Source organism: Pan paniscus, chromosome 10 (assembly GCF_029289425.2).
Source record: "Pan paniscus chromosome 10, NHGRI_mPanPan1-v2.0_pri, whole genome shotgun sequence".
NCBI classification, from domain to species: Eukaryota; Metazoa; Chordata; class Mammalia; order Primates; family Hominidae; genus Pan; species Pan paniscus.
The window spans coordinates 77,571,339-77,598,749 of NC_073259.2; the positions used below are offsets into that span (position 1 = coordinate 77,571,339).

The following is a 27,411-nucleotide window of genomic DNA, read 5'->3' on the forward strand; positions in this document are numbered from 1 at the left end:
CTTTCGTAGCTTTTTACATTTGTGCCAAAATAGGAAAATGTTTAATAATAAAATTAAAAAAACAAATTATATATATATATATATAGCATTGCAGATTATATATATATACATATATATATAAAGCATTGCAGATTCCAGCAGTAGAGCCAGTCTGGACATCTAACCTACCATGTTGCTAGAAATAGAACTCCTTGATCCATTTCAAATAACATACAACTTACGTAAGGTTTGTATGAGAAACATAATACAGAATGCTAATCGGCGGTCTCCCATTAACAAAAAAAGGCCCTGGCCTTAAGTCTGGTAAATTCATGCCTTTTTATATGTTTAAGCTAAAATAAAATGATTCATGCCTTTTTATATGTTTAAGCTAAAATAAAATGATTCATGCCTTTTTATATGTTTAAGCTAAAATAAAATGTTTAAGGTAAGGGGTGTGTGTGGGGGTGGTATGTGTGTTTTAATTTCCTGCCTTATCCAACTAACTTCATGTCCATTTGAATTAAGATGGATTCTATTGGACTTCCTCTTTTATTCCTCACATTATACATTTGTCACCTTTTTCTCTTTGCAACAAAAATGGCATGTGTTAAGTTTATATTTTTAAAAATTTAGGTTCCCTTATATTATTCAGATGCATTATTTTCAAAACACATTCATAAAAAGTGATAATACCCTATCTATAATTATATTAATCTTTCAACTTCATAGTCTTAGTCTGTTCTCCATGAGTTTATTTCTATATTTTGTTATGCAAATTCTCCACAAAATAACATAACATTTAGTTACACAGAGGCCCTCCTAGATGCCATGACACCCCGGTAGCAAGAGCACACCAAGAACCCAAATCTTGGTTTCTAATACAAGTTGATTATCCTTATCCTAAATGCTTGGGATCAGATGTGTTTTGGATTTCAAGGGTTTTGTTTTGTTTTGTTTTGTTTTGTTTTGTTTTGTTTTGTTTTGAGACAGAGTCTCACTCTGTTGCCCAGGCTGGAGTGCAGTGGCATGATCTCAGCTCACTGCAACCTCTGCCTCCTAGGTTCAAGTGATTCTCCTGCCTCAGCCTCCCGAGTAGCTGGGATTACAGGCACATATCACCATGCCTGGCTAATTTTTTGTATTTTTAGTAGAGATGGGGGTTTCACCATGCTGGCCAGGCTGGTCTTGAACTCCTGGTCTCTTGATCTGCCCACCTTGGCCTCCGAAAGTGCTGGGATTACAGGCGTGAGCACCGTGCCCAGTTGGATTTCAGGGGGTTTTTTGGATTTCAAAGTATTTGCATATACATAATGAGATATCTTGGGGATGGGACTCAAGTCTAAACACAAAATTTATGTTTCATATATGCCTTTACACATAGCCTGAAGGTGATTTATACAATATTTTAAATAATTTTGTGCACGCATCATGTGAGGTCAGGTGTGAAATTTTCCACCTGTGGTGTCATGTTGGTGCTCAAAAATTCTCAGAATTTTCCAGTTAGGGATGCTGAATCTGTACCCTTCTCCTTTAAAAAGGACCAGGGTTCCTTGGAGAAATGGCTTAATCTAGGACTAGGGCAAGAAATAGACAAGATCCACTTTGGGAGGCCAAGGCGGGCAAATCACGAGGTCAGGAGTTCGAGACCAGCCTGGCCAACATGGTGAAACCCTGTCTCTACTAAAAATATAAAAAATTAGCTGGGCAGGGTGGCGGGCGCCTGTAACCCCAGCTACTCGGGAGGCTCAGGGAGGAGAATCGCTTGAACCCAGGAGGTGGAGGTTGCAGTGAGCCGAGATTGTGCCACTGCACTCCAGCCTGGGCGACAGTGCGGGACTCCGTCTCAAAAAAATAAAAATAAACACCGGGTGTGGTGGCTCACGCCTGTAATCCCAGCACTTTGGGAGGCCGAGGCGGGTGGATCATGAGGTCAGGAGATTGAGACCATCCTGGCTAACACAGTGAAACCTCGTCTCTACTAAAAATACAAAAAATTAGCTGGGTGTGGTGGTGCGCGCCTGTAGTCCCAGTTACTAGGGAGGCTGAGGCAGAAGAGTGACATGAACCCAGGAGGCAGAGCTTGCAGTGAGCCGAGATGGCTCCACTGCACTCCAGCCTGGACGACAAAGCGAGACTCCATCTCAAAAAAAATAAATAAAATTAAAAAAAATTTAAAAATAAAAATAACAAAATAGACAAGATCAGCTTAGAATATCTTGTAGTGCCAAAAAAAAAAAAAGAAGGGCTTTAACAAAAAACCCACAAAATGGGACTATGTCAAAGGGGCATAGGAGTCACCTAAAAGAGCTAACAGTGATCAAAGTTGGAATAATTTGAAAAAGAAAATAAGTAAAGTATAAAGTAGTATTGAATTATAACTCAGAGTATAAAATAAATATCCACGGGCTGATACTGGTATGAATAAATGATTGAATAAATGAATAAATAAGTAAATGGAGAAGAGACAAATCTGTACAGAAGAACTCCAAATAATGTATGTCAATACTCCACTTTCATCATGGTGAAACACAACTCCCTAATCCTTAAGTGTGGGCTGTGCATGCCTTTCTTCCAAGAAGTACAGTACTTCCAAGAAGCGCAGAAGAGTTCGGGGAGAAGTAACTTCACAGTGGAGAAACCTGACAGCCAGGTAGGTTGTCAGGGGTAACATCAACAGTGATAAGTCATGTTGATAGTGTGTTTCAAGGGCTATGTTGTGATAAAAGTGGCACTTTATCTCTGTGATCCTCCTGTCCAAATCCCATACTCCCAGTCTAATTATGAGAAAAGCATCAAATTCCAAGAGAGGAGAGGCATTCTACAAAATACTTTACCAGTGCTCCTGAAAATGGTCAGGATTATCAAAAACAAGAAAAATCTGAAAAACCATTACTGCCAAGAGGATCCTTAAGAGACATGATGACTAAATGTAATGAAGTTTGTTTTTTAAAAAAACCACAAAACTGAGTCCCTCAAGAATTTTTTTAAACCTAGAAGTCACGTACTTTGCAACTTTTATTAGATTTTAGATCGCATCCCACTCTTGAATGCATATTTCCCCTGGAGCAACCCATGTTTTAAAAAATTTAGTAAAGGAGGATATCAGATAACCAGTTCTTACAAACAGGCCCAACATTTATTATGTTGCATTTGCTGCCATCTGAAGGCCTACTCACACAAATGGTAGAAAGTTGTGTTTATTAAAATCTTAACTTCTTTAATATTTCAAATTGTTAAACTTCAGGGTAAACAAAATACTTATGAAAATACTGACACTATACCTTAGAATGTATAATTTAACTGAAGGAAGCGTGTGTATGTGTGTTTGGCCTACTCTGTAAAAATAAAGAATATAGCATTAATATTATTAGGCCCAGTTAGTCTATTCTTAGTATAGTTACTGGTACAAAAGTAACACTGGGCCAGGTGCAGTGGCTCACACCTGTAATCCTAGTACTTTAGGAAGCTGAGGCAAGTGGATCACTTGAGCCCGGGAGTTTGAGACCAGCCTGGCAACATGGCGAAACTCCTTCACTATTAAAAATACAAAAATTAGCCACATGCGGTGGCATATGTCTGTAGTCCCAGCTACTCGGGAGACTGAGGCAGGATGGTCACTTGAGCCCTGGAGGTGGAGTTTGCAGTGAGCCGAGATTGCACCACTGCACTCCAACCTGGGCGACAGGGTGAGACCCTGTCTCAAAAAAACAAAAACAAAAACAAAACACTGTATTATTGTAATTCAGGGGAAGTAGTTTTGATATAAATCTAATAACTTTATGTAAAAAGTCATCTTATTCTTTGATGTAATTCTAACAAATTTTTTATAATTTAAAGGGAGATACTGATTTCAAATAAGTTATTTCTCCATTTTCAGAATAATTTTTCCTCACACACTCGAAAGATGATTTTATTATCTTTTTATTATTAAAGCTGATATTATCAGGGCCATATATTAAGAGCATTTATTGCCTCTACAACCAGATATAGGTGGCAGGGGGTTATGTTCTGAATATTTTTCTTTACTGACAGACATACTTAGTATAACAAACATATTAATTTGCAGCATTCTAATTAAAAAATGAAAATGTGCGTGCTGTCAGACCCAATCTTAAACAGGTTCAGCCTTATCAACTAGAGGAATTTAAAACCTTACTTTATGATGCCTTTATCTTTGATTTATAGTTGGTCGTTCGTATCCGTAGGTTCCACACCTGCAAATTCAATCAGCCACAGATTGAAATTATTTGAAATAGAAAGCAGTATAAAAAATATTACAAAATACAGCATAACAACTATTTAGATAGCATTTGTATTGTAAGTAATCTAGAGGTTATTTAAAAGTATGCAGGAAAAAAGTATAAAGAAGAAAAAAGACTAGCTCTAAAATTCTTTATTTTTTCAAACAGATTTTTAATGAATCAGGGTATGTAAAGAAAGAAAATATTTAAACTAATATTGTTTGTAGCTAAACCATTATTTCATTGGTCTGTGATGTTCCAAACTTGTACCTTCCAACCATATGTAACCATGTTTCTATTTTCGCTGAAATAACTCAGTAGACCAAAGATGTTGGTGTTGGAATTGCATATGGCAGATAGTTCAAGTATATTCAAAGTAAATTCTAGTTAATATTAAGTACCTTTTAATGTTAGAAATTAAAAGAGCTTAGGAAAAGCTGTAGGATGAGAAATCCAATATAAACAGTTGTTTCAATCCTAGAGTATCTTCACCTTCACCCAGGCTCATCCCAGGACTGCAAAACGTCAAAGAATGAGCTAGCTTGGAGGAAATAATGTGGCTTGGATAATGACTCTTAGGCAGTTAACTTACCCAGATAGTGTCTTCAGGAGTTACATCTGCTATAATAACTATAATGCAAATGACAGTTTTTGAATCTATAGTACAAAAAGGAAAACATCAGGTACTACCTCAGTCTTATGAGTATACTTGCTCACATTGATAACATGGTAGCATTGCTTCTAAAAGAAATTTTGTGATACTGTATCTTAAATTTCATATTTTTCATGAGATAGCTGTCAGTTTACAGACAAATCTAAGTGATAATTTTGAGCCCCATTTTTACAAGTCATCTCAATAAGTAACTATTAAGTAACATATGTTAATAAGTAAAAATGTAAAAGCATTTGGTTGTAGTTTTATTGATATGTTTGCACATTGCAGAAATTCAGGAACAAATTTTATGAATACTTATGTTGCTATTTTTAAACAATATCTGATATTATTCATTCAACTAAAACTTATTAAGCATTTAATATCTGTCTGGCAATCTTCAGGCACCAAGGATATTTCGGTGAACAAAACAAAATCTTTGTCACTATGGAGTTTACGTTTTGTGGTGGCATTGGAGTGAAGAGCTAGGGAATAAAAAAACAAGTCAAAATGTAGTATGCCACTTGGTGGTAAGTCATTTGGAGAATGACGTAGTAGGGAAAGAGGAAAAGGGTGTATCATCATGGGCTAGTGGGTAAGGGTTTATCTATTTCATATGTAGTGTGCTCAGGAAAATTCTTCAATAAATTGATTTGTGAGCAAAAACCTGAAGCAAGTGAAGGAGCAAGCTATACTGATACCTGGTAGAAGAGCATTCCAGGTACAAAGAACAGTAGTTGCAAAGGACCTGAGATAGGAACATAATTAGTGTATTCTACAAACAGCAAGGAGGCCACTGTGGCTGGAGCAGAGTATGGAGAGAGAAGAATTTTAAGGTACATGATCAGTAGTGGAACAGGAGAGGCAGAAAATGATACTAAAAAATTAGGATCTCATAGAGACCATTGAAAAGTCCTTAATTTTTATTCTCAGAGGAATAGGGGGAGCCATTGCAGGCCTTTGTCAGGATAAATTGTGAACCACTTTGAAGTGGACAAAAAATGACAAATGGGTGTCCTGTCTAGCTCAGCCATTGAGTTTATCTCTGTCTCATTTTGTGGGCAGGGTCAGGGGGTGGAGAGGCTTTCTTTCTTTTTTTTTTTTTTTTTTAAGAGTACTGGAACTTCTTAAAAATGCAATTGAATCATAAACATTGATGTAAAAATCCTCAACAAAACCAAATTCAGCAGCATATCAGTGGGATTATATACTATGATCAAGTGCGTCTTATTCCTGGAATGCAGGGATGGTTCAACATATGAAAATTGTTCAATGTAATATACACATTAAAAGAATGAATGGGAGAAAACCACATGATTGTGTCAATTGATGCAGAAAAAACATTTGACAAAATTCAGCATTCTTTCATGATTTAAAAAAACACTAAAACTAGAAGTAAAAGGAGCCAGGTGCAGTGGTTCATGTCTGTAATTTTAGCACTTTGAGGAGGCTGAGGTGGGTGAGTCACTTGAGATCAGGAGTTTGATACCAGCCTGGCCAACATGGTGAAACCCCATCTCTACTAAAAATATAAAAATTAGCTGGGCATAGTGGTGCGCACCTGTAATTCCAATTACTCAGGAGGCTGAGGCAGGAGAATCGCTTGAACCCGGGAGGAGGGGGTTGCAGTGAGCCGAGATCATGCCACTGCATTCCAGCCTGGGTGACAGCAAGACTCCATCTTGGAAAAAAAATTAATAATAAATAAATAAATAAAAGGAAACTATTTCAACATAGTAAAAGCCATATATGAAAAATACAGTGAATGTCATATTCAGTGGTGAAAGACTGAAAAGATTTTCCTCTAAGATCAGGAACAAGGCAAGAATTCCCACTTTCACCAATTCTATTAAATATCATACTGGATATTCCATCCAGAGCAATTAGGCAAGAAAAAGAAAAGGCATCCAAATTGGAAAGAAGTAAAGTGGTCTCTGTTTATAGATGATATGATCCTGTACATAGAAAACCCTGAAAAGTTAGCATTTTCATCTAACAATGAACAATACGAAAAAGAAATTAAGAAAACAATTTCATTTACAATAGCATCAAAAAGAATAAAATACAAATAACCAAAGAAGTGAAAGATTTTTACAATGAAAACTATGAAACATTGCTCAAAGAAATTAAATAAATGAAAAACATCTGATTTTCATGGATTGGAAGTCTTCATATTGTTAAGATGTGAATACTAAAAATAATCTACAGAATCATGCCATTCCTATCAAAACCACAATGATGATTTTTGCAAAATTAGAAACGCCCATTCTGCAATTCATATGGAATATCAAGGGACTCTCAATAGCTAAAACAATCTTGAAAAAGAAGAAGAAAGCTGGTGACTCACACTTCCTGATTTAAAAACTTACTACAAAGCTACAGTAATCAAACAGCATCGTATTGGCATAAATTTAGGCAGACATATAGCCCAATGGAATAGAGCAGAGAACCCAGAAATAGACCGATGTTGTGGCTCACACCTGTAATCCCAGCACTTTGGGAGGCCAAGGTGGGTGAATCATGAGGTCAGGAGTTCAAGACCAGCCTGGCCAACATGGTGAAACCCTGTCTGTACTAAAAATACAAAAAATTAGCTGGGTGTGGTGGCAGACGCCTATAATCTCAGCTATTCGAGAGGCTGAGCAGGAGAATTGCTTGAACCCAGGAGACGGAGGTTGCAGTGAGCTGAGATCGTGCCACTGCACTCCAGCCTGGGCGAGAGTGTGAGACCCTGTCTCAAAAAAAAAAAAAAAAAAACCCCAGAAATAAACACTTGCGTATATGGTCAAATAATTTTTGACAAGGGTGCCAAGACTATTCAATGGGAAAGGAACAGTCTCTTCAACAAGTGATGCTGGAAAAACTGGATATCTACATACAAAATAATGGAGTTGGATCTTCACCTAGCACCATATACAAAAATTAACTTAAAATGAATCAAAAGTATACAACTCTTGTAAGGAAATGTAGGGCGAATGCTTCATGACATTGGATTTGGCAGTGGTATCTTGGATGTAACACCAAAGGCACGGACAATACAAGAAAAAACTTCTGAAACTCAAAACCAAAAACTAATTTAAAAATGGGCCAAGGACTTGAATAGACATTACACTAAAGAAGATATACAAAGGCCAGTAAGCATATGAAAAGATGTTTAACATCACCAATTATTAGAAAAATGCAAATCAGAAATACAGTGAGATACTACCCTCACACTCATTAGGATGGCTACTTTTTTTTTTGGAGACAGAGTCTCGCTGTATTGCTCAGGCTGGTGCGCAGTGGTGTGATCTCAGCTCACTGCAACCTCCCCCTCGCAGATTCAAGTGATTCTTACGTCTCAGCCTCCCAAGTAGCTGGGACTATAGGTGTGCACCACCACACCTGGCTAATTTTTGTATTTTTATTACAGGCAGGGTTTTGCTATGTTACCTGGGCTGGTCTTGAACTCCTGGCCTCAAGTGATCTGCTCACCTTGGCCTCCCAAAGTGCTGGGATTACAAGCATGTGACACCATGCCCGGCTAATTTTTGTATTTTGAGTAGAGATGGGGTTTTACCCTGTTGTCCAGGCTGGTCTTGAACTCCTATCCTCAAGTTTCACCTGGTTCAGCCTCCCAAAGTGCTGGGATTACAGGTGTGAGCCACTGCACCTGGCCAAGGATGGCTACTATTTTTTAAAAAATAGAAAGTAACAAATGTTGGTGAGGACGTGGAAAAATTGGAAACCTTATGCACTGTCGGTGAGAATGTAAAATGGTACAGTTTCTGTGGAAAAGAGTATGGCTGTTTCTCAAAAAATTAAAAACAGAATTACCATATGATGCAGCAATTCAACTTCTGAGTATACCCAAAAGAACTGAAGGCAGTGTCTTGAGGTATTTGTACACCCATATCTATTTGTACAAAGTAGCCGAAGGTGGAAGCAACCCAAGTGTTCATTGACAGATGAATGGATAAGTAAAATGTGGTATATACATGCAGTGGAATATTATTCAGCCTTAAAAAGGAAGGAAATTCTGTAATATGCTACAACATGGATGAACCTTGAAGACATTATGCAAAGTGAAGTAAGCCAGTCACACAAAGACAAATGCTATGTGATTCTACTTATGTGAAGGAGGTAGTATAGTCAAAATCAGAGAGAAAGTAGAATGGTTTTGTCAGGGGATAGGGGGAGGAGGGAGTTACTGTTTAACGGCCGTGGAGTTTCAGTTTTACAAGATGAAAAGAAGCCTAGGCAACATAGTGAGACCTCGCCTCTACAAAACATTAAAAAGTTAACCGCACGTGGTGGGATGTACCTGTGGTCCTAGCTAATTGAGAGGCTGAGATGAGAGAATCCCTTGAGCCTAGGCTGTCAAGGCTGCAGTGAGCTATGGTCACATCACTGCCCTCCTGCCTAGTTGACAGAGTGAGACCCTGTCTCAAAAAGAAAAAAAGAATTACAAGATGGATGATGGATAGTTAAGATGGTAAATTTTATGTGTATTTTACCACAATAAAAAAGTAGAAAATGCAATTAAATCTTATTCATAGAAATAAATATAAATTATGCCCAGTGGAATGCAGTTGATTACTGCCCTGTGAATATGCCTGTTTTGCATCTATTTGTAAATTTCTTTCAGAACTCCTTATTCCCTGTGTATGTGTAGTTCTTGGAATGTTCCGAACCAGTTGTAACATCTTACTAATTCCATTATTAATGAGTTAAATTGTATCTTTGGCATATGTTTGTTTTACTGTTTTCTCAGAGTCATGAATTTTACCATTTTTAGAAGAATGTATCCATTAATACTTTTTTTTTTTTTTTTTTTTTTTGTGAGTCAGGGTCTTGCTTTCTCACCCAGGCTAGAGTACAATGGCACAGTCATGGCTCACACAGCCTCTGACTTCTGGGCTCAAGGGATCCTTCCATCTCAGCCTCCTAATAAATAAGTAGCTAGGACTACAGGTGCATACCACCACATCTGGCTAAGTTTTTTTTAATTATTATTTTTTAGAGATGGGTTCTTGCGATGTTGCCCAGGCTGGTCTTAAACTCCTGGCCCCAAGTGATCTACCCACCTTAGCCTCCCGAGTTGCTGGAATTACAGGCGTAAGCCACTGCACCAAGCTCCTGTATTAATACTTTTTAACAGAATTAATCTGGTTGCTGTGTTGAGAAAAGACTAGAGCAGGACAATCAGAGGCAAAGACCAATTAGAAGGCTGTTGGAAAAATTCATAAAGAAATGTTGGTAACTTGGACCAGAGAAGTAATAGTTTCGAAATGGTAAGCAGTAGTTGAACTTGGATATATTTTGAAGATACATCTGAAAGGATTGATGGATTGGATATGGGATGTGAGAGAGTAAGGTGTGAAGGATGACTGCAAGATTTTTGGATATTAATCTTAATGAAATGTGTAAGTAATTCCTTCTCAAACATTTTTAGGTTGGTAACTTTTATTTTCGATTCTTAGGAGTTTAGTTGGTTTGACTAAGAAATGTAAAAGCTGGTGATCGTGGCTCTTTTCTCATAAGGTATCTTTTCCACTGATTATAGTGTAATATATAATTACTGTATTGAAAACATCAATAACAGCTGCTTAAGTCAGGGTTCTGGCAGGAACCCTGTAATGGAAAAGAATTTAATAAAGGGATTATTTACACATTATGGGCAGGTTAAGGGAAATCAGCAAGTGATATTGGCCAGGTTTGCTGGGAACACCAGGCTGTTAGGAACAGCTCTTAACACTCCTAGGTGTCTAAAAGGGGACAGAGAGAAGAAGTGGTTACCTGAATCAGCAAGAGCTATAAGTATGTGAGAGAGCTGCCTAACAGGGGCCATTACTAGAACCTCAGTAAGGAAGGGAACCACAGCCAATCTGGTCTGCTGGTGCCTCCATGCAGGTGAGGCTCCTAGGGTGCAGAGTAGAGTAGAGAAGGTAAGAGAGTGGCTTTGGAGGGTCAAATGGAAAATATACAGCATTACAGATAACTTTTAAGCCCTACCTTAAAACAAACGAATACACTTATGTGCTTCAAGTTTAAAAATAGAGAAATGAAGAACATAATTATTTAGTGGTAGAAAGTTATAAAAACTCTGTTGGGTAGGTTTTAATGACATTAAACAGAATTAGTACAGCTAAAAATCAACCATAAAATTTCGTGAAGTCTTTAGAGGTTTTATATCATATTAAATGTTTTACTTTGGACTTACAAAGTTAAAAATGCTTTTTATCTTTTTTATGTGTTTTACTTAGAATTAATTGAATATAATATTTTATAACTTCAGAAATAATAACTTAAGAAATATGCTTTATATTTCTTAAGTATTTAAAAGCTGTTTTGTTGTGTCTTTTTGTTCCCTTTAATGTAAAGTAGTTCAGATTTAGTTTAGTCCTTGAAATTTATTTCAATTGAAAAAAAGCTCAAATCATCACGTCTAACTTTGTTGTGGTTAATTTTGCGTATTTAATTCATTTTGTTTTTAGAGACAACATCACACTTCTTAACCAGTAATGGACTCTACTGAAACACTGTCAGTGATTGGGAACTCAGCATTTAAAGGGAACTCAGTTCTTTGTTGGGCAGATAGAAGTTTGTTCCATTTGCATAGACTTCTATGGTTTGGTCTGTCTCCTATTTCAGGAGCAAATCAAGCCTATTATTCCATAAGATGGAAATTTGAAGACAGTTGTCTGTCTCTGTTCTGCTCTTCCATATTGCTAAATATTTTCTTCTCCACACTGGTTTCTACAGTCTTACCTTATTGATTCAACAATGTTCTTTCTGTCCCATCTCACCTTGCCTCAGTCTTCCCCTAGGCTTCTGTGATACCACACTCTTGGGGGTTGTCCTCTTGTTTCTTGGAGAGTGAATGTCCAGTCTCACACTGGGCAGTCTCATCTGTCCGTATGCTTGGATCTGTAAGTTGATGGCTCCCAAATCTCTCTCCCATCTCCACACCTGTATTTCTATTTGTTGAGCATCTCCATTTGGATGTCTCACAGACATCAAAGTACATTCAAAACTGAGCTTATGTTTTTCTAAATCTTGTGTCCTTCCTATGTTCCCTGGCTCAATGTATGTACTGTCAACCTCAACTAAAAATGTATTTTCCTTGACTCCTGCTTTCCTTCCCAGTCTAATCAATCATCAGGTGTTATTAAGGCTAGCGCTTAAGTATCACTCTAATCCATCCTTTTATTTTTTTCCATCTTCATTGTTTAGTAACTTAATTCAGTCCTCATAGTTATTGCATGCAACAACCACTTCCAAACCTGCAAAAACCATATGAAGTGTAGGGAGTGTTGGTAGGAAATATTTTTAACTCAACCTGTGAGGAAATACAGATTCAGAGAAGTTAAGTAAGAACTCAGATCTCTCTAGTGTCTTACATATTTTAACTAAGTCTAAAATGAAAGGCTTTGTTTTTAGCATTCTAAATTTCTCCAGAAGACATTATCTCCAATAATACCAGCCCGGGCGGTGGAGCAAGACCTGTCTCAAAACATACAATACCACCAAAGCCTTTCATTTTAAATTCTAATGTAGTGTTTAAAGTACATTTAGATAGCAGAGATATTGTATGCCATTTGTCAATTACATGAGGATTAAAACCTCACCTGAGCCATACTGCACTTTCTATTTAGAAGGATGAATCATTTCTGGAAATACAGTTTTGTAATTTACATGTGGAAAATTTAAAACTTTAAGGCTTCAACATGAGTATTTTATGTACATAATTATAGGAAACCAATATTCTTTGTAGCTGTTGAATTAAGTTCAAAGACCTTTCAAAGATAATTCGAAGTCTTTTTAAAAAGATTATTTAAAGTACACAGCTTTTCAGCCAGTATTGGTGAAGAAACATTTTGAGAGTATGACGGAATAAAACATCTTCTTAGAAATTTCAGCTGTTTTTTGTTGAGATTTGTTCTCTTCACATGTGTCTTTAAAAAAAAGAAAAAAGAAAGGAAGAAAGAAATATTCTCAAAGTTGCTTTCAAATCCCAGCACTTTGGGAGGCTGAGGCAGGAGTATTGCCTGAGGCCGGGAGTTCTAGACCCCTTGGGCAACATTGTGAGACCTTGTCTCTACAAAACATTTAAAAAATTAGCTGGGTGTAGTGGTATACGCCTGTAGTCCTAACTACTTTGGGAGGCTGATTCGGGAGGATCACTTGAGCCCAAGGGGTTAAGGCTGCAGTGAGCTTTGATCGCCCCACTACACTGCAGCCTGGGCAATGGAGCGAGACCCTGTCTCAAAACAAACAAACAAACCCAACTACCAAATTATATGTTATTGTAAGTTGTTTTCAGAGGGATGAGCTCAAGTGTAGTTATGAATGTGGCTCTTCAGAATTACCTTCACCATGGAAGATTGATATATGTTTAAATTAAGATCCAGATAAATATGAAGGAAAGCAGACCATGAAACCTTTAGAGGAAGGATGCATATTGGCTTTGTTAATGTGGTAGAGAGGAAAACTGAACATTCTAAATTTGGCTTCTAGTAAAATTTTGATTGATTTCTTCACCTTCATTTCCCTATTGAAAAATGGGGAAAATAGTTCCCAGCAGTCTGCATTATGAGATTGTTTTTTAGATCAGTATTTAAGAAGGGCTCAAAAGAACATCACATCAGTCGCGGATGCTCTGAAATCCTACCACTTGATAGTAACTATCTTCAACATCTGGGAAGGAGTAAAGAAAAGATGGTCCAAACAACTTTTCATTTCTGTTATTTGTAATGCGTTGATAGTTCTTTCATTGACTGTATGGCATGTTTTATGGATCCTAAGAAACATTTTCCAGTTTTATTCACTAAAATTTGGGTGTGTCTTACAATTAGTGGCATATTACAGTTAAATTGACTTTTTTTCTTTCTCAGTGGTATATAAAATATCAGTCTTAAAATCAATCATCTCTGGCCGGGCACGGTGGCTCACGCCTGTAATCCCAGCACTTTAGGAGGCCAAGGCGGGCAGATCACCTGATGTCAGGAGTTCGAGACCAGCCTCAACATGGAGAAACCCCGTCTCTACTAAAAATACAAAATTATCCGGGCATGGTGGTGCATGCCTGTAATCCCAGCTACTCGGGAGGCTGAGGCAGGAGAATTGCTTGAACCTGGGAGGCGGAGGTTGCAGTGAGCCAAGATCATGCCATTGCATTCCAGCCTGGGCAACAAGAGCGAAACTCCGTCTCAAAAAAAAAAAAAAAAATCATGTCTCAGCTTTGATTAAAAACAGGATATATGTCTATTAATATTCAAAATAACAACAATAACAGTACAGTGACCACCATACCTGAGGATCACTTTTTTGGTAGGTAGCCTCTACTTTCTTAAACACAACCAAGAACTGGAAAGTAAGAAACAAAGGCTTCTGATGCTTAAAATCACTGTTACAGAACTCATGAAGTAAAGGCCAGGTACTTAAACTTACAAGATCCCTTTGCCCTCTGAGTGTAGTGTCTTATTTTGTAGGTCATTAAGTTAATCCTAGGTATCTTATTACAGAGTCCACAGGGATTCAAAAGAGTAAACTGTGGGAGGCTGAGGTGGGCAGATCTGAGGTCAGGAGGTCAAGACCAGCCTGGACAACATAGTGAAACCCTGTCTCTACTAAAAATACAAAACTTAGCCAGGCGTGGTGGCGCATGCCTGTAATTCCAGCTACTTGAGAGGCTGAGGCAGGAGAATTGCTTGAACCCAGGGGGCAGAGGTTGCAGTGAGCCAAGATCGCACTGTTACGCTCCAGCCTGGGTGACAGAGCGAGACTCCATCTCAAAAAAAAAAAAAAGTAAACTAAAAAGGAATGCATATAAATGTTTATTAAGTGGTGGTTCTAGGACTTACTGTACTTTCTGCTGAGAATGAGTGACCCATAAATAATTAAAAATTATTTTTTAAAAATAACACAAAACTCAGAACAGGCCACTTAGAGCTATTTTTTTGTTTTTGTTTTTGTTTTTAGACGGAGTCTCAGTCTCACTCTGTTGCCCAGGCTGGAGTGCAGTGGCACGATCTCGGCTCACTGCAACCTCCGCCTCCCAGGTACACAAGATTCTCCTGCCTCAGCCTCCCGAGTAGTTGGGATTACAGGCGCCCACCTCCACGCCCGGCTAATTTTTTGTATTTTTAGTAGAGACGGGGTTTCACTGTGTTAGCCAGGATGGTCTCGAACTGCTCACCTCATGATCCGCCTGCCTCAGCCTCCCAAAGTGCTGGGATTACAGGCATGAGCCACTGCGCCTGGCCCACTTGGAGCTATTTTAGGAGGAGCTTGCAACCTATGTCAGTTACGCTGATTACAGCTTAGAAGAAATTTCTTATCAAAATGTAATCTGATTGCACTAGCACTTTCTTTAAGGGACAATATGATTGTACCTTTAAATTTTGATTGGAGAATATTGTTGATTAAATTTTCCCTTCTTATGGCTTAATGGAATTACTAGAACATATTTTTCCTTGAAAGTATCAGGAAAAAAAAAAAAACAACTTTTGGGAGGCATCTGTTACACATCTGAAATAGGATTTGATTCTGTAATTCCAGTGGTCTCTAGACCTAGATAATTCTACCCATGTTGCTAGATGGCACCAGGGTGCCATTTTTAGGCCTTAGGGCTAAGGAATGGGCGTAGGTGGTAGGGAGGTGTTAGGAAAGAAGTAGGGAAGAAAAACTTTGGGAACATATTGTGGTACTGAAGACTGTCTCTAGGAGTTCTCAGTGGGCAGTTGCATACCAGGTGTCCAGCTGCATTATTTATGTTTGAAGTAAACCCAGGCTGTGTATCTCCATGAATTCATAGTATTGGGGGCTTTTCAAGACATTCATTCCCCTAAGATGTGAATTTTGAGCATAGCTTGTTGGCCTCAGGCACTTTAACCTGAGAGTAGATGTTAAGTTCTGCTTGTTGGCAGGTTTCCAGCATTTACTCATTAGAGTTTCCCTACTTAAATGCTCCTGGCAGTTTCCCTTGGCCACTGTGTTCTTCACAGTCTGCCCAAACGTGTTTTGTATGTAGTCTGCTTTTGGGCTCTGCTTAGACACTTACAGCTTTTGTTTCTAAAGAACCCTTCAGTAAGTATTGATTTGTATTTTCTTTAGTTAATAATTCATTGATTATAAAAGCTATTCAAACACTAGAAAACATAAAAAGAAAAAAATCCTTTTCATTCTACCACCAAATGAATCAGTGTTAACATTTTAGGGTGTGTTCATCTAGTCTCTTTTTGTGGGTTTATGTATTTTATGTGGAGGTAGGGGAGAGAAAAATAGGTGTAAAACATTATTTTTTAAAAATGCAAATCCTCTCAAGTTTGCTACTGGGTGTGAAGAGCAACTTTTAAAATAAAATTTTGTAGAATAATTTTAGAATGTTAAGTTGCAAAGATAGTACAGAGATTCCCATATACCCTTCACCTAGCTTCCCCTAATGTTAACATCTTACATAACCGTGACATATTTGTCAAAACTAAGAAATTAATACTAGTACAATACTATTAACTAAACTACAGACTATTTACATTTCTTCTGTTTTTCTAATGTTCTTTTTCTGTTCCAGGATCCAACCTAGGGATACATATTGCATTTCGTGGTTTGTTGTTTTGAGACAGTGTCTTACACTGTTGCCCAGGCTAGAGTGCAGTGGCATGATCACAGCTCACTGCACTGTTGGCCTCCTGGACTCAAGCGATCCTCTCACCTCAGCCTCCCCAGTAGCTGGGATTACAGGCGTTCGCCACCACGCCCAGCTAATTTTTTTTTTTTTTTTTTTGTAGAGACAGGATCTCACTAAGTTGCCCAGGCTGATCTTGAATTCCTGGGCTCAAGCAGTCCTGCCTACTTGGCCTCCTAAAGTGCTGGGATTGTAGGTGTGAACCACGTGCTCAGCCCAGCTTTATTTTTTTTAATAATAGTTTTTTTTTTTACCTTTTTTCGTTTTTCTTTTTTTTGAGACGGAGTCTCACTGTCACCCAGGCTGGAGTGCAGTGGCGCAATCTCAGCTCACTGCAACTTCTGCCTCCCAGGCTCAAACAATTCTCCTGACTCAGCCTCCTGAGTAGCTGGGATTACAGGCATGTGCCACCACGCCTGGCTAATTTTTGTATTTTTAGTAGAGATGGGGTTTCATCATGTTGGCCAGGCTGGTCTCAAACTCCTAACCTTAGGTGATCTGCCCGCCTCAGCCTCCCAAAGTGCTGGATTACAGGCATGAGCCACTGTGCCCAGCCCTTTTTTCTTATACTTAATTTTATATCATGAACATTTTGTCTTTGTCATTAAATAGCTTTTGATCAATACTTATTTTAAGAGCTCTGTAAAAGTTAATCACAGGGATAGATGTGCTCGGATGCAAACTTTTCTGGTAAACTTTTTGTTGTTGGCATTTCATGAGGGGGAATGTTACAAAACGTATATACAATTGACCCTTTAACAACACAGGGTTTGAACCGTATGGATCCACTTATAGATGGATTTTGTCAACCAGAAAGTATTTGTGGGATGCGAAATTTCCATATACAAAGGGCTGACTTTTCATACACACAGATTCCACAGGGATGACTGTGGCACTTGAGTGTGCACGTGTTTTGGTCCATACAGAGGCACTGGAACCAATACCCAGATACACCAAGGGATGACTATACAGAACAAACATTTTTATTAGTGGGATACTTGAATCGGGTGTGTTAGATTGTAACAGATATTTTGAGTGCACTGCTCTAGAAGTAGAGAATAAATAGGCAAATTTAGTTTTCTTTGAGAATATATTTAACAATATTTTAGGTTGATTTAAATGCAGAAACATTTAAATGAGCTATTTGTGAAACAGTTTGTTTTGGGGGTTATAGTTGCTTGGCATTTGGCATAGCTTCTTTTGATCAGTGTGTGTGTGGCGGGGGGGCGGTGTACACATGGTATACACATTTCATGTGCACATAGTCAATATTAGACTTTAAAAAAAAATTAGAGATGATGTCCTGCTATGTTGCACAGGCTGGTCTCAAAGTCCTGGCCTCAAGCAATCCTCCTGCCTCAGTCTTCCAAAGTACTGGGATTACAGGCGTAAGCCAGCACACCTGGCCCATATTTAGACTTTTAATATTAGTCTAGTAACATCATATCCACCTGAGTTTGGAAATACAGATTTATAGTAAATTGTGCTTATACTTTTCTATGTTCAGTTTTGAAAAATATCTTTTAATTTACTTTTCTTTCTTTCTTTCTTTCTTTTTTTTAAGTCTCACTCTGTTACCAAGCCTGGAGTGCAATGGCGCGATCTCAGCTCACTGCAGCCTCCGCCTCCCAGGGTCAAGCGATTCACATGTCTCAGTCCCCTGAGTAGCTGGGACTACAGGCGTGTACCATCGCACCCGGCTAATTTTTGTATAGAGACGGGGTTTCATTGTGTTGGCCAAACTGGTCTTGAACTTCTGACCTCAAGTGATCTGCCTGCCTTGGCCAAAGTGCTGGGATTACAGGCGTGAGCCATCGTGACCAGCTTTTGTTTACTTTTCTGTTATCCAACATTAATGTTTATTTAGTTCTAGGTTAAAGTATCATATATAAAAAGTGAAGATGCCTAGGGATTTTCTTACATGTCTTTTAGTGTTTTATTGATGTTTATGGTTTGAATAATATTAGTTTGTGTATTTAACATGAATCTTGAAATTAGAGTGACTTGGATTTAAATTTTGTTGTTTTAAAAAATAAAGCCATGAAGCCAAATGCTTTTTAAGAACTATTAGGTATACCATATTAAGGAAAATATTATAAAATTCGTACTGTGGTTTTACCTCCTACAGTTGCTCAGTTTAGTAAAAACTTCATTGCCTATAAACATGAGTGTAATAGAAAAAACTGAATTGATTTTAAGTTACTTAGTGATTACATTAAGAACAACTTGGCATTTATTTGGGAAATAACAATTCCTTTGAATTTCACAGTATTTTTTAGTAAATGGGTATTGGGTTAAAGATTTTGTATGATATGTGTTTTTCATAAGTTAAGTATTTATTATGCTAGAGTTCTGTCCCTGCTAAGGGATTAGTGTTTATTAATAAATTTCTAAACTAGAGGTTTATTATGAAGGTTAAGTGACCCTTTATTAATTTGACACAGTTGTAAGATTAATACATAGAAATTATCACTGAGCTAAAGAATAAAAACATGGAATTTTGATCTACAATGTTTACAGAAAACTGAATGCACTGACTCTATGAGATCAAATCTATTCATTCAGATTTTCAGAGTTAATGATAATCGTTTTCTAGAGAGTACCTCTGCTTTCTTACTGCTACCTTAAAAGCACACACCTTTGCTTTCTGTGGTGCGATCTGTGAATTTTTAGTGGAGAGAGCTGTGTGATTGCTCATATAGAATGTTCATCCTTTTGGTGTTGCTAGAGGATGGTATTTGATTTCCCTGTATATGTTTTTATACTAAACTAAGAGTTTCTTTGAGAGTTCTGAAGGTTGATTTTGTGTGTGTGTGTGTGTGTGTGCGTGCGTGCGTGCGTGTGCAGGTGCATGCGCGCTAGGATTGTTGCCCTTGGTACTGATGACCTTATTGAATTAGCTAAGACAGAGTGACTCATCTGCTGGATTTGCACATATCTTAGGGCAGACATTATGGGCGCTCCAATTTAATTGTCTAAATTTCATCACCAGTGTTTCTTCCTATAGATACGTACCAAGATTAACAATGACTCCAAGATAGAGTTATGACCAACACTACTAAAGGCAGGGATAGTATTTTGTATCATCTTCCATTTTAGCTTTTTCTTTTTTTAAAAAGCTAGTTTTTTAGCAAACTATTTTAGTAACATTTTCTTAGTATTTGCCAAATACCCACACAAAATTGTTTTATATATATGTGTGTGTGTGTTGTTTTACCCACAAACAAATGAATCTCTATATATATATTGTTGGATTTCTGTTCCTAAAAAACAAAATACATGATTAAAAGGGACTTTGTCAGATTCACTGTGAGATATGGGGTTAAAGTGTGTGAGTTTTCTGGGTCTAGAAGGGAAGAGGGAATCTGACGTTCAGGTCATTGTACAGTGACACTGCAAGTCCAGTTGCTGTCGGGGGAATGTTTATAAATGGATGTTGTGCCTTGAAGGTTAGACTTTGGACATCACAGACAGTAAAACACTATTAATTGTATTCTTACCAATGTTAAGTTAAATTCTTCTTGTATGTAATCTCAATTTTCTGCCTCCATGGGAAAGTATTCTGGTAGGACATTAGTGGTTTATGTAAGATTTTAAGGGGAAATGTGAATTACCCTCAGTAGTACGAACTGACCCTTGGTGAAATGGCCATGTGCCTTCTTTCCTACCTATCTCCTAATATTTTCCCATGCACACCCTACATTCCAGCTCTAAGGAACTACCTGGTTCTCCTGGAGGAGGCCGTGTTGTTTTAGGTTTGGGGGGTTTTGCATGCTTTCTTCTTAATTTGGATTGCCCCTGCCCTAGCTAACTCCCATCCACCTTTCAGGACTCAGTATAGGGACCAGCTTTCCCAGGGAGACTTTTTTGATGCTTATTTCTGTCTTTCCTTCTGTTCTGTATTGAATGTTTTGATAGCACCAGCACATGGGTCTGCAATTCTGCCACATACTCATTTTCTTATCTGTCTCTCCCACTAGACAGTAAGCTCCTTGGAGTCAGGGAATGTGTCCTTTATCTTTATTTCTAGCACTTAACTCAGTGCCTGACACACAGAATAGGTGCTCAGAAAATACTTAGTAGAATGCCTCAGTGTATGGATAGGGAAATGAATTAATTCATTGTTTAGTTTTCTCTTTAATATTGATAGTTGCTTAAAAATCATTTTTATCTGCTAAGTAACCTTTTGTTAGCTTAATTCAAGCAACTATGCCTGAAATAAAGAAATGCCACTTTAGGCTGGGCAAAGTGGCTCACACCTGTAATCCCAGCACTTTGGGAGGCTGAAGTGGGAGGATTGCTTGAGCCCAGAAGTTCGAGACCAGCCTGGGCAACATAGACCCCTCTTAAAAGAAATGCCACTTTATTAATATTTTAGATTTATCCACAGAAAAGTGAATTGATGACAGTTTAAATATACATAAGCATATGCTTAATCTTTCTTGATCATACTGGTTTTACTTATCTTTTATAGAGAAATGAGAGGAATCTGGTTTAAATTGCAGTTCAGGGAATTTTGATTAGATATAATTGCCAGAAATTAAGGTACCAGATATTGAAGTGATTTGTAAGTAATGTAATTGATTTTTTTCAAGAGTTAAAAAGAGGGGGTGAGTGGAGGGTTATGAATTATGAAGCAGTTCATCAACATTGCCCTCAGATTAAAAAAAACTAAGGAAAGATCTGTTTAGGAATGTGCAAATACAACCATATTCATGGATGGATGCTTAAAAATAGTCACGTACCTTTGTAGTTTTGTGTATAGGTGTGTACTTTAAATTTTCACCTAACAAGGGAACTGTTGCAGATGTCCTTGCTTTTGACATAATGGCTCTGATTTAAGGCAACTAGCAGACTGTACTGAGAATCTCCCCTCCTTAGCTTTTTTTTTTTTAACTCTTTTTCAGAATAATATAAATAATTCAGAAATCTTTGTCAGTGTTAAGAATTAACAGGAAATTAATGTGTATATTAAAAGACCTACCCAATGGTTTAAAAAAAAAAAACAACCAGACCGTGGACACAACACAGTTTTTGAATGCCATCCTCTTGATTGTTTTAATATAATAAAACATGGCAGTTTTCTGTGCCCCAAATTTAGTTATGTTGCTGTGCTTGTAACTATAGACATTCTTTCCTGGTTGTATTTGAACAAAATTACTGTAGTATAAGCCAAATTCCCCCTCATTGCTAGTGAACCAAAAGAGCACATATACCTTCCTAAGCACCAAATTTATAATCATACTTGTGAATAGAGTTCAGTGTTCTCTTTCCATGTCATTCTGCAAGAATCATATTTAGAATAATTTAGGACAGCTTTACTAAATTTATTAATGTAATACTTGTTATAAGGATGTGCTTAAGTTCTAGATTTTCTGTGCTTACAGTGCAAACGTCTTCTTTGTGAAATAAGAGACAGAATTTTACCTGTAATGGTGATATAATAATGCCTTGTCTTTTAAAATGCTATTAATTTTAGAAATATCTTTATATCCAGAGTTTTTTTTGGTTTTCATAGTAGCTCTGTGAAGTGGGTGTCCTAATCTTACAAATGAGGGAATGTAGGCACAGAAAGGTTGACTGACGGTCAAAGGCATGCAGCATTGTAAAATAACAAAGTATTGTTGTTTTCACAGCTAACATGTACTAGTGCTTACTATATGTTAAACACTGTTTTAAGATTTTTGTGTGTATTAATTCATAAGTGATTGGGCTTTGGTGTCAGATCAAAATTTAAGTCTAGCCCTTCTGATAAGTTCTTGACCTTGGGAAAGCTACCTAACCCTTTTAAGCCTTGGTTTCCTTATTTGGAACACAGAAATAATGGTAGTATGTACCTGATTGGTTGTTTGGATTAAATGAGATAATCCAAATGACTCTATGTGTGGCATACAGTAAGGTAAATTAGTTTGCTATAGAAAAATAGGGTGGTGGTAGACAGCATTTAGTGTAATTTTTAGCCTCTTGGTAAAATTGTTTTCTTTTTTACTAAGTATCATAGTCAATGCAGTTATATATACCTATTTTATATAAAAATACTGGTGTTAAAAAACAGTAAGATTATAGTTCCATATAGTGCCCATAACCACCTCTTCCCTTACTGTCTCCTAATTATCTTTTAGTTCTTAGTCTTCCAACAGTGGGAAGAAACCAAAGGGGGTTAAGAAGTCTTAGAGAGTGTCTGAGGCATCCAATGGACACCCACGGTCCATTGGGTTATGTTCATTCCAGGAGTACTTTGGTATGTCAGTTGCTTGGAACACAGAATGTGTTTTCTTGTAAAAAGTATCCTTCTAAATGAGGCACAAAAAATCTTTACTCCCTGATACAACTGACATGCTGGATATTTGCACTGAAAAACAGTAAAAGCAAGCAAAAACTCTGCAATACATTGGCAGCATTAATCAAAATAATTAAACAATAAAATTGAATAAATATTGATTCTCAAGAGATTAATTTCTGGAAATTCATGTAGGGACTTTTTAATGTTTTTAAGAGCTTAATGAGTTGGTACACTGATTCTTTAATATGTTTAACTTCATTTCAAAGCTTATGACTTTTCATTGATAGTTAATAGGTAGATCACTATCATTTCTCTTAATTTTATGTGCAGTCATTAAATTCATTGCAGGATAAGGGTTGGAGAATGCTTATAAGTGGAATGAAGAATGAGAGGAATAGAGATATTTCTGACTTAATTGGCCAAAGTCCCCTAGAATACATTTTAAAAGAGTCGGGCAAAGAGAGTATATATTCACCTAAAAGAAGTGGTTTATGGTAGAATCAGTTCAGCCCTGGGCAGTTTTCCAAGCCAGAGATAAAGCATGGCGTATATTTGAGCTCCTGGAGAAAAGAAAGGGATAATAAAGAAGAGGGACAGGATTGCCACCCACCTTAAAGTGAGATGTAGCAGCATCTCACAAGGAGTGTAAGCCAACACCTGGCATGCTGATTTTATATATAAAATTGAAGTTCAGAGTTGAAATTGTTGACTGTGGGTACATGGTTTTGGAAATGTTCATTTTGGCTATCAATCATATTCTCTAGTTAATATGTAGATTAAAATGAGACTATTCCCATAACCCCTAATAAAATGCCTGGTACAGAGTAGGTTTTCAGTAAATTTTAGTGTCCCTGTTTGAGTGAGTTTGAGTTTTTTTGTGCTGTGAAGGGTAAATAAATTGACCAGAAATTTTTCAAAAATATATTGAAATCTCTTGTAACTCTGGACTGTAATTTATCACTGTAATGTCACTGTTCTGTGATTCTGTGGCATGCTTGTTCATACGTTGATTTTCTGATTTACTGATTTTTCTGAACTGGTTTTGGAGGGGTCTTGTGGAATAGGAAGATATGGGGGATGGATTTTGAAGACAGCTCTTCAAGAGGAATTATGGTGAGTGAGGTTTAGGAAATGTCACTGGGGATGGAGAATTAGTCTGCTACTGGCTAAAATGGGTTTTTAGCGGTGGAATGGAACCTTAGAGGTGGTTTAATCTAACCCCTCATTTTACAGCTATGGAGATAAGTATAGAGAAGTGAGTTGTGCAAGTATTATAGCTGTAGTAGAGAAGCCAGAAACATCATAGAACTTAGACTATCACATTTTTACTTTTTCTTCTGAAAAAGAATGATAACATGTGCATATTATATTACTTTTTAAAATTGATGTTATATGTTAAATACTTTTTATTCAATCTTTTAGACTTTTGAGTTTGTTTAAATAGATTAACTGAACTAACTGTACTGCCAGAAAGCTCATAAGGAATATTATTCTTTAGAAATGAGAAATTCTCAATGTTTTTATTCTGTTTTTAGGTTAAATCAGCAAACAAAGAAAACATGGTATTTTGAAATATGATTAAACTCCTGATGCTGCAGCAGAGGCTAAGAATATTAATGGCCAGATCTAGGTAAGTTGAAGTTTATTTATTTTTTACATCACTAAGCCTACATTTACAATTATTTTTTATTTTTATTTTAAATACAGATGAGGTCCTGTTATGTTGCCCAGGTGGTTTCTAACTCTTGAGCTCAAGCGATTCTCCACCTCAGCTTCCCAAAGTGTTAGGATTACAGGCGTGAGCCACCACTCCTGGCCTATAATTTTTTAATGAGAGAATTTAATAATGTTTTCTTGAACTGCAACCATTTTTCTTCCTGATTGCTGACACCACCCCCCTGCTCCCAAAGGATGAAGATAAATGGCTTTAATTAACTAAGACATGTTTACTAATTTAAAGTATTCAGCAAACTTGTTATAGCATTGCTCTTCCCAAACAAAAGCTACCTTTTATTTTATTTTTATTTTTAATTTAATTTAATTTTAATTTAATTTTATTTTTTGAGACAGAACCTTGCTTTGTCGCCCAGGCTTGGAGTGCAGTGGCATATCATAGCTCACTGCAGCCTCGACCACCTGGGTTTAAGTGATCCTCTCACCTCAACCTCCCAAGTAGCTGGGACTACAGGTGTGTGCCACTATGCCCAGCTAATTTTCTATTTTTTATGGAGACAGAGTCTCACTGTGTTGCCCAGGCTGGTCTTGAACTCCTGGGCTTAATTAAGCAGTCCTCCCACGACAGCCTCCCAAGGTGCTGGGATTACAGGTGTGAGCCACCACACCCGGCCTACCTTTTGTTCTTAAATGTACCCTGCTTACTTTTGTATGTTGCTGTCTTGAGTGAGCATAATAAAATCATTTGTGTTTTTGCTGAGTTACAAACTTGGAGGAGTGTATGCAAATGAGATCACATGGTTGTTCCTGAAGTGTTTACAATATTAATGCATATTATTAGGTGTCACATAGCTCAGATGTAGTCTTCAAATATTAATCTGGTGGTCATAAATGCAGAATATCTAGTATCTAGCCTTTTCCCTTGCCTCAGAGTTTGTGGTTTAGGAGAAAGAATCAGATATGTGGATGAAAACTTCACATTAAAGAAGTTTCCTTTCAGGAATTGGAAGATTGGCCACAACTGCCTATGTTCCAGCTGTGTCTATCCCTCACTCATGCTAAGCCTGTTCTTTAGCCTTACTGAGGCCACCTGTTTTTTTGTTTTGTTTCGTTTTGGGGTTTTGCCCCATTTTGTATTTTGTTAGCTCTCTTCTTTCTTTACTTCTTTCCTGACTGGATGTGATGATCTGTCACTTCAAACCCCTGTATTGCCAACATACTTTAGTATCCTTGCCCTCTTACCCTCTGACCGTGGCTCAGTTGAACTGTCTATCCTGTGGACTGCTGAGCACTGCTAGCAAAACAGCATAATCTTGCCTCTGCAGCCTCTGCAGCCTCTGCTGAGTTCTCATCTCAGCCTACTTAATAATCCTGCTCTCTTTTCTTGGGTAGCTCCTCGGTGACTAATCCTGCCATTCTCAAGTCCCTCATTCTACAAGCCTTGCGTTCTCTTTTACAAAGGAAATGCAGGGTGATAAATATTACCTACTTCAGCCTCTTTTCTATATTCCACCCACCCTTGTATCTTTCCTCTCTCCTCAGAGAATGAAGCATTCCTCCTTCTCTGGGTAAACCTCTCAATCTGGGCCCTGGAACTCATCTCTAGTATCCCCCTCTGTCTTGATCCATCAATTAGCCCTTCTCTTTTCTTTGTTTTTCCTATGTTTTTAAACTTTCTTGACCTACTGATTATAAGCCTGCATAAATCTATGTCATCTTAAAATACGTAACTCAAGTAATGTATTCTCTTTTGAATATATTCACACCCTAGCCCTCTCTATTCTTTATTTTCTCAACCAGTTCTTCAAAGACCAGTTTCCATCCTCTAGGGGTTACCTCTTTATCTTCCACTTGCTCATTGTAATTTGGCATCTGTCTCTGCCATGGATGGTGCCCTCCTGCTTGATGCTTACTTTTCTTAGTTTGTACTATTCTGATCTTTTTTTTTTTTTTTAATTCCTTCACTGGCTTCTCTCTACTCCTGTATTTAAACACATTTGTATTTCCCCAGAATTTCAACCACAGACCAGTCTTCATACTATCCTTGAGCCAGTGTTCAAGAGCTTAAAATGTGACATGTGTTCTAATGTTTTACCTTCTCCCTCAAACACATACTTATGTACTTAACTATTGCACTTGGACATTTCCCTGGGCTCTCAGTTTAACATATCTGAACAAATCATTATCACTTCCTCTTGAAGACTACAGTTTTTTGTATCTCAGGTAATAGAACCCTGGCACCCTTCGTCTGCCATGCTGGAAACTGCCTCTGTTTTCCATTATGTCAAGTCAGTTCTTTGGTGCCACTGACTTTTCCTCTTAAATGTTCCTTAAATTTATTCTTTTCTTCTTCATTCCTACCATTGCTGCTCTTGTTTTAGGTTTTTATAATATTTCATTTTTTAATAATCCCAAACTGATTTTCTTTCCTCTGAGCTAAACTCCTACTTAAATTTATCATACATATGTTTATTTAAAATGCACTTCTGACCGTCTCACTTTTCTACTTAAAATACATCAGTGGTTTTCCATCATGTGTAGGATAAATTCCTTTCTCTTTGGCATGGCATACAAGGCTTTCATATCACATATTAGGCATTTCATTAATTATTGTTGTATTGAACTCAAACATTCAGTGTGGATAGAGTCCCCAAGTAGGTTGCACTGCCACTCATATATCACTTAATGGTGGAGATTCATTCTGAGAAATGTGTCATTAGACAGTTTCGTCACTGCGCAAACGTCATAGGGTGTACTTACACAAACCTAAATGGTATAGCCTACTATACACCTAGGATATATGGTATAGCCTATAGCTCCTACTCAACAAATCTGAGCAACATTACTGTACTGAATACTATAGGCAGTTGTAACACAATGGTAAGTATCTGCATTTCTAAACATAGAAAAG

General features: G+C 37.4%; 1 protein-coding gene across 13 annotated transcripts in view; it reads left to right on the plus strand.

The window, feature by feature from the left end:
- FRS2 (fibroblast growth factor receptor substrate 2) overlaps positions 1–27,411 on the plus strand; it is a 115,754-nt gene that overhangs the window by 73,776 nt on the left and 14,567 nt on the right. For 10 of the 13 annotated variants that reach the window (XM_055095891.2, XM_055095890.2, XM_055095895.2 and 7 more), the window contains one exon: positions 24,362–24,456. The gene's annotated coding sequence lies outside the window, so the exon portion shown is untranslated. Of the gene's footprint in view, positions 1–646; positions 14,919–14,942; positions 23,940–24,361; positions 24,457–27,411 lie in introns of those variants that run through there. The other 3 variants (XM_055095893.2, XM_055095894.2, XM_063593548.1) reach the window with 3 other exon arrangements.